Below are 8,890 nucleotides of genomic sequence, written 5' to 3' on the forward strand. Positions count from 1 at the left end.
TACACAGATGGCAAAATTATGTGATGAGTTTCTTTTTTTGATGGAGTGCCAGGACAAGGAGGAATGGCTTCTCACTGCCAGAGGGCAGGGGTGGATGGGATTTGGGAAGGAATTTTTCCCTGGGAGGGTGGGGAGGGCCTGGAATAGAATTCCCAGAGAAGCTGTGGCTGCCCCTGGAAGTGTCCAAGGCCAGGCTGGATGGGGCTTGGATCAGCCTGGGACAGTGGAAGGTGTCCCTGCCATGGGATGAGCTTTATTGTCCCTTCCAACCCAAACCATTCTGGTATTCCATGATTCCATGAAAATCCAGCATGCTCAGTTCATTCACAGTTTCCCCATTTCCATCTGACATTGCTCAAACTTTGCCATCTTGCCTGGCTGATAAAGATCCAAAATTCAGCAAGCACATGAAAAAAAATTGTCTTATTTTCATAACATTTCATTTCTCCACTAAAGTAACTGAAGGAAAGTGCCCTGAGCCAGATCGAAACTGGGGCTGTTTGGCCCAGTTTTGTGTCTCCAGACTTTGTAAGTGGACAATGCCCAGAGGAAAGTTTTAAGGTATGATAGGGATAAAATATTTTCCTGGTAGCTGAGCCATGGGAGCATCCCTAGCTGGGAGTCAGACTCAGCTGATGAAATCCTTGGGTTTAGCATTGTAGGACACCACACTATCCATCAGTTCAGGAATTTCAAGAGGCAGTGGGATTGAGGGCACCCATTTGGGGAAGGGAGAGATTTAAAAGTCAAACTGGGCCACTCAGCTCTGTGAGGTTGCCAGCACTGTTGGTACCATTGTTTATTGACATACAAGTGGCACATCTGGGATTCCTAAAACCCTGCCTGGGCTCTGCATCAGGTTGGACCAGGAGGTGACTTTGTAATGTTGGTGGTGTCTCAGGAGCTCCAGACAACCACTTGTGTAGTTTAAAAGTCTCTGTGTCCCAGCCCAAGAACCAAAGAAGGAGTCAGGAGTCGTCTTCTGTAGTTTCCAGAGGTTGTTTATTTTATCTAATCTAAAAGTTCTTTCCCTGACCACTGTGGTCTGTTCAGTAGGTCAGTCCCAGGCACACTTTTATTATCTTTTTATTATCTTTTTATACTATAAACTACCTAAACATTATTTACAGTTATCTTCCAATACCTGTCACCTATATTGTACAGTCTGGTTCTACTCTAAACCAATCCAAAAGTGCCAACATCACCCAGAAGATGGATGCCAAGAAGAAGGAGAAAGAAGGACAGATCACGCCCAGGTTCTTCCATCTTGACCCTAGACCCCTATTCTAAAAAATCTTTAAAATTTACTTTTTCACCTTTTGATAAACTAACTTAATCTCTACTTATTTTTTGTGGCTTGTAACTCTTCATGCAAAGGTGGTAATTTTCCCCAGGGGTTGAAATCAAAGGCACAGGGGTCTTGGGCTCTGTGCCAAGGTCTCTGAGCCCCCTGCCAGGGTCTGAAGCCATCCAAGGTACCCAGAGGGATGTTCTGGGTTCTCACAACTTTGCTTCTCCTTTACTCCTGTATTTACTTTGGGATTTTTCAGAATTCTTCAAAAACTGTATTACAAATATCTACACCCCCCTCACTGCCAGAAGGACACTGAGGGGAAGGAGGGAACGGAGCTGGGGAAGGGGCTGGAACCCCAGGAGAGGCTGAGGGAGCTGGGAAAGGGGCTCAGCCTGGAGAAAAGGAGGCTCAGGGGGGACCTTGTGGCTCTGCACAACTCCCTGCCAGGAGGGGACAGCCAGGGAACGGGGACAGGAGGAGAGGGAACAGCCTCAAGTTATACCAGGCGAGGTTTAGATTGGACATGAAGCAGAATTTCTCCATGGAAAGGGTGGTCAGGCATTGGAAGGGACTGCCAGGAAGGTTTGCAGTGCCCATCCCTGCAGGTGTCCATGGAATTCCTGGATGTGGCACTCAGTGACAAGGGGGGGATCGGTCACAGATTGGCCTCGATGGTCTTGGAGCTCTTTTCCAACCAAAATCATTCTGTGATTCTTGTCTCTTACCCTTTTATCCTTGCAAATACTCATGGATAAGATGCAGAGCAGCTCCCACAGTGACTCCCACCATGGACTCGTGCCCTGGATCCTGCCTGGGGAGGAAGGGGATGTTCCTCTCAGCTGACTGCAGCAGGAAGGGCTAACAGAGTTGGGATTCTGTTTCACAGAATCGTGCCTGGGTTATTTATCAAAACACAAAGCACAACAGGAAAAATCCACAGCCTCTCCAGCGTGCTCCCAAGATGGGATGCCCCTTTTCCTCCTGTGTCTAATTGGGATTTCTCCTGCTGAAACCATCAGAGGCTCATTATGCAGCGGAGCAGAAACCGATTTACCTTCATTACAGAGCAGTTCTGCCTTTCTCCACGAGGTCACAGTGGGATGGCACCATTCCCTTCCCTTCCTTGTGTTGTTAGCCTGTAATTGTTGCCTGGATTGCTTTGAAGCCCTGGCAGCTGAGCAGGGGTGTGGGTGGCATTGGGAAGTTTGGGATGCAGCCCCTTCCCAAATTGAGTGGCAGCAGGTTGGCCCAAACCCTTTTCAGCAGTGACTCAGGGTGCCCTGAAACACAGTGGGGGAAACAGAGCACCAAAATGCATCTTTTAAAGCCATTGGGGGATTTCTACCACGGCTTCATGACTCCAGCCAGCCTGCCAGGCTGTAGGAGGATGTTTGGGATGGCTGCAGAGATGGAATCATTGGCAGAAGAGCTGGGAAAGAAGCTGGGTTTGGAGGAGGAAATCAAGCAGGGATGAGTGGGTACAGGATTTTCCACCCACACAGAGCAGAGATGGCTGAAACCAACCCAAACACCAACCCAAACACAGGGCTCTTTGCCAGGAGGAAGTTTGGATCAGCCACCCTAATACAGAGAATGTGACCATATGGGTCAGGCAGGATAGGGCCAGCTGGTTCTGGGGGTGGAAAAGAGGTTTTGGTACCATTTAGGTTATGGGGAGATGTGAAATATCAACATCTGTGTGTTGGTAGGAAGGAAAATAAAATACTCACCTCAAGCTGCAGATGTGGTTTTTAAATGAGCCTTTGGAGGTGCATAAGTTTGGGATTTAAAATACCAGGAAAATGGAAGTGCAGGGTCCTGTGTAAAGGAAAAAATCCTACAGGGCAAGCTAAAGGCAGTTTAATAAGTGAAGCAAAGCTGTGTGCAAGCAAAGAGGCAAAGAATAATGGGAATTACAGAATGGATTGGGTTGGAAGGGACCTTAAAATTTAGCACTTCTCAACCCCTGCCTTGGGCAGGGACACCTTCCACTGTCCCAGGTTGCTCCAAGCCCTGTCCAGCCTGGCCTTGGACACTTCCAGGGATCCAGGGGCAGCCACAGCTTCTCTGGGCACCCTGTGCCAGGGCCTCAGCACCCTCACAGCCAAGAATTCCTTCCCAGTGTCATTTAAATATTTCACCTTTCTTTTAAAACCTTATGGAAAGGCTGAAACACACCTCCTTTCTCCTTCTTTCTCTAAGATTGTTCTGCTGAGCATGACATTCTGTGTTATGGAATTCCCTGTGGTCATTTGGGGTCACCTGTGTCCCCTCCCAGCTCCTTTTGCCCTCCCAGCCTCCTCACTGGTGGGGAGGGGTTGGAAACAGAGAAAGTTCTGATGATGTTCAAGCCCTGCCCAGCAACAGCAAAATCACTGACACCCATCTGGGGACAAATCTAACACACAGCACCATGTGTGTTGGTATAAAAAATGTGAATTCATTCCATTCCAGCAGAGCCAGTGCGTGGGCAGGAAGGTCCTGGCCAAGCCAAAATAGAGCAGGACAAGGTCACACTCAGATCTCTCAGTGCACAGAGCATTTTGGAGAGAATTAAATTCCCCCGAGGGATGGGGAGTGCCAGGATCCTCTGGGAAACAAGTTCAGATGTGGGGCACTGGGGAGATCTGCAAGTGGCAGCACACTTGGATGTGATAACAGGAATGTGCCAGGAGGCTCCTTCTGCACCTTCTTCTGGATATTCCCAGCCAAACAAACAAGCAAATGCGGCCACAGCAGCTCAGCCATCCACAAAACAACTCTCTTGTCACAAGGCACCATCAGTTGCACCCAGCCTGAATAAATATTTTGGGGATCTACACATCCAGCTCCAGCTTCCCTCTCCTGCTCCTCCTCTGTGAGCAGAGCTGAGCAGGGACTGTGGCACTCAGACAAATGGAGTTTCCCAAAATGTCCCTTAAGCTCCTGCACCACTCCTAGAATCAGAATTTCCCAAATTGGAAGGGGACCCACAAGGGCCATCAAGTCAAAAACCAATCCCCACAATCCCACCCTGTGCCTCAGAGCATTGTCCAAACACTCATGGAGCAGCCTTGGGAGTGACCATTCCCAGGGAAGCTGTTCCCAATATTGGAGCCCCTCCCATCCTAACAAACTCTCTGCTCTGTAGAGCATCACTTTCACCTCGAGTCTCTGGACAAAAGTTGCAAAACAGGACAAAATATTGGTGTAGTTTGAATGGAGGAATATGTGGAGCACTGGCTCAGCATTTCTAAACTCTTGCTCACAGTTAACAAATCACTTCCCATTTTTCCCTTGGCCTTTCCCATGATTCTGTTAAGGCTACTCCCAGATTTTTTTCTAGGATCTCAAAGGGCTGCTGAAAACTGCACTCCTGTGTTTGCACTCAGTGCCTAAATCATCCTTTCCCCCAGTTTATTTTCCAAGACACACAGGGCAGCTCTGGAGTTGTTTACATTGCTGCTCATGCCTGCAGGGGTGGTATAAATTCAAAAACCTTAAGGAAGATGAAATTTTGCATTCCAGCTTTGTGTTGAAGCCCAAACTTCGCGGCAGAGGAGCAGAGTGCACTTGGTAAATCATTTTAGTGGTTTGGTCTGTGGGAACAAAGAGAATTCCATATTGAAAAGCCCTTGGAGCAATGAGTCACGAGGGGACAGTTGTGAATACAAGAATTGTTAGAGGGCACAAGACACCCCCCAGAAAAGGCAGAGAGTTGGAAATACCCAAAAAGAGGATGTTTCCTGCTGCTGCAGGGCGTTGTAAGCTCGGTTGCTGGCAGATTGTCCATTTTACAAACCCTATTAAACACCAGCAGCAGTGACCAGTGAGAGAATAATAAAGGATGGGGGTCTGCCCAGAGGTGGCCAAGCTGCTCCTCTTGTTGCCCAGAGAAGCTGGGGCTGCTCCTGGATCCCTGGAAGTGTTCCAGACCAGTTTGAACAGGGCTTGGAGCCACCTGGGATGGTGGAAGGTGTCCCTGAGTGTCTCCAGCCTGACACCAGAAGTGTTCACCAGGTTTTTTTTTTCAACAAATCAAGGAGTTCAATACTGCCAGAGCCACCTTCAATTAACAGCAGTGATTAATCACTCTCATCACTGGTGCATCCCAAGGGGACATCCCTGCTCTTTAATTATCCCCCTGCTTACAGAAGGATAAATAGAGCCCTCACTCTGAAAAATAGCAGGAAATCCACATGGGAAAGTATTGAGATTCCTGAGAATAGGTTCTGATCCTGTGCAGCCTCCAGTCTCCACCTCAAATCCTGCATTATTATCAATAAAAAATCACATTTCACTCCATGGAGTGCATAACGGGTGACAAATGGATGGCACTGGCCATGTCCTTCTCCTCAGAGGGACAAAAAGGTGCTTGAGGGAGCAGGACAAAACAAACCTGGGCTTTTTATTGTGAAGAATATTGTGAAGAATCATTATTTATTTTACTGGGCTTCTTATCCCTGTGAAGAAATCCAGGCTGGGAAAGGAGAAAATGGGAAATCTCAGTCCCCTACAAGGACAACTGCTTTGTGTTCAGATCCCCCAGGTGACATGTACTGAGAAGGAGCTGGGTGACAGGTTTGGGATCACCCCCTTGAATCACAGAATCATGGAATATTTGGGGTTGGAAGGGACCTTGTCTTAGGCTGAAATATAGGATGTGACTTAAAGTCTGTATTCTGTCACCATCTGTTAAACCTGGTGGGGCAGTGATCCTGATCTCCATGGGAGATATTCTGCTAATGGGCCATCCATTGAAACCAGGCAGGGCATTGTTCTTTATCTTTTCACAACCCATCCTTCCTCCAGCCAGTCATTTTCTGCTCATGGCCATTGAGTCCCACTGTGGCACTGATAAAATTACTGCATCCCATTGGGAGTTGCTCCAGCCAGGGGGAAGAGCCCAACATTTCTTACCAAGATAAAAACAGAGGGTTTGGGACACTAAGGGAGCCCCTTTCTCCACTGGACTCCAGAGGAAAACCGGATTTCTCCACATCCCCACTGGAGCTCTGGAGGGAAACTGCACCTTGTACAGGAGCACTGCTCCAACTGAGCCACATCTGTCACTGCAGGAGGATGCAGCCACCATGGGATGGGACTGCTGCCAACACCCTGCCTGACGGGTGTCAGGCTGTACTCTGACTGTGTCAGGGTTTGGGGTTTGTTCTTTGTAGTGCTGTATTTCTATTTTAATTTCCCTAGTAAAGAACTGTTATTCCTAATTCCCATATCTTTGCCTAAGAACCCCTTAATTTCAAAATTATAATAATTTGGAGGGAGGGGGTTTACATTCTCCATTTCAAAGAGAAGCTCCTGCCTTTCTCAGCAGACACCTGTCCTCCAGACCAGGACACTGCTCTTCCCACCTTCCTTCTCTCAGGTGGACCCACACAACTGTGCTTGGAGCCCTCCCCACCTCTCACCTCCACCAGCTCTTGCTGCCAAATTTGCACAAACATCATCATCATCTTCAACTCTTCCAGCTCCCTGCTCCAGCTGGCGTGCGAGTGCCAGCTGGGATTGGGCAGACAGGGAAACACGTGGATACACAAAGCCCTTAATCTCTGCAGAACTAAGCCAAAATTACTTTGATGTATTGGCTTTTAAATTGCTGCCTTCAGTGCTCACGGGAGCTTTTCTTCTTATCTCCTCAGCAAAACGTGCAAGCAGCTCCTGACCACCTCTTTTCTCTGCTTGAGTACTCATATCCTCCTATTTTTTTCCCCCCTGAATCCTCTTACAGATGTTTTCCCAGGTCTCTAAGCATTTCCATATCCTGTTTATTTGCTGCTAAAGGTGTAGTGCTGCAAACAAAATCTGTCTCTGCAAAGAAGGGAGGGGCAATAAGAAATGAGCTGTGAGTTAAGATAAAAAGTGAACTTTGCCAGCTAAAGACTGAAGCATAAACATTGAGGTCTTTCTGTCTGGAAATGCTTCAATTTCATGCTCTAAACCCAAAAAAGAGAAGCCTGGAAATGTCCAAGGCCAGGTTGGATGGGGCTTGGAGCAACCTGGGATAGTGGAAGGTGTCTCTGTCCATGGCAGGGGTGGAATGAGATGATCTTTAAGGTCCCTTCCAACGCAAACCATTTTGGGATTTTACAATAATCAGTGTTTACACCAATGTTGTAAAATAAAAGAATTGGTGTGTCCCATTGAACAGTTGCATTTTGATTTTGGGTGACTCCAACATATTGCCATCAAATCCACAATCAGAATGCTCCCTGAAAACCCAAAGACCCTCAGAAAAAAACCCCACAGCATCAAGATGTTTTCATCAGGCCTAATTACAGCCTGGAATTGTTAAACAGACGTGTCATTTCTCACCCTAATTATTGAACAGTGGAAGCAGTAACAAAGAATAATTCACTTTATTGAGTTTTATGATGTTTTAAGTAAGGAGGAAAAGGTTTTTCCTGTTTATTTCTTTGCTGGTCTGAACTTGCAGAAGTGATGCTCCACATAGAAATGGGAGCCTCTTCCATGCTCTCAATTTACAAACAGGGAAATTGAGGCACCAAGCACAAACTTACCCCCAAATCCATTGAATAAATAAAGAGCAGGATGAATCAAAGTCCAGAGCAGCAGGGCCCTGCCTTCATTTAGCACAGACCATGATCAATTTGCAAATGCTTCTGATGGAAAAGACCTACTGGGTCATTTTGCAGGCCCCTGTAAGCCCAGGCTTTTTGCCTGCCATGTGCTGGAGACAAAAGTGCTTTATACAACCCCTACATTAAAATAATTTAAGCAGGAGGACTTCTCTCATTTCCTCTGGGGGAAACAATTCTGCAGCTGAAGAGATTGCAACATTAGGAAATATTTCCTGACGTCCACTGCTTCCAGAATCTGTTGATATATTATTAATAGAAAGGAAAATAAATATAGGTATTAATGCCAGCAGACACTGTCTGCTACTAATAGCTGTTAAAGTAATATATTCCCCTTGTTTTTAGCTCTTATTAGTCTTTTTGCAAAGGGTTACAAGACCCTTATGCATCCATTAGCCAGTCAGCCATGTGAAATTAATGTGGAGCAATTTTCATAAGCATTACTCAGAACTAATAATAATTAAGCATTATTTTCTGCTCAGATAACACAGAAAATAAAGCCTGACTTTTATGCCAAGATGGGTTTGCATTAGCTTAAGGTAGATGAATTAATTCTCATTTACAAGGCTTCTCTGCCAGCTAGCCAGAAAAATATCAAGGTAATTAAAACCAATTTGTGAGGTTCTGTCCCATTGCACATTCACTGGGTTTTATCATTGCTGCAAATTGCAGGTGCTTTTCTGCAAAGGTGGGACACGAAGGGGACTTTGCTGCCTCTCTCCTTCCCCATCACTCCCAAGAAGAGCTGGAACCTCCTTGTGAACAGAACAGAGTAGCTGTGGACAGAATATTTGGAATGCTGGAGATCCATAGAGGACCATGTGTAGGATGGAGGGATGTGAAGGATCAGCTCAGCCCCAGCTGAGAGAAATGCAGGAAAAAAATGCCTGTAAGAGAGAGGGGGGAAAAAAATCTCTTTTCCTTTGCTTTACCATAGACTTGAAAGGGACTAATTTAGATTATTTATAAAACTGAGTGGGTTTTGTAGGCAGAATTTTCT

Source organism: Catharus ustulatus, chromosome 3 (assembly GCF_009819885.2).
Source record: "Catharus ustulatus isolate bCatUst1 chromosome 3, bCatUst1.pri.v2, whole genome shotgun sequence".
Taxonomy (NCBI): domain Eukaryota; kingdom Metazoa; phylum Chordata; class Aves; order Passeriformes; family Turdidae; genus Catharus; species Catharus ustulatus.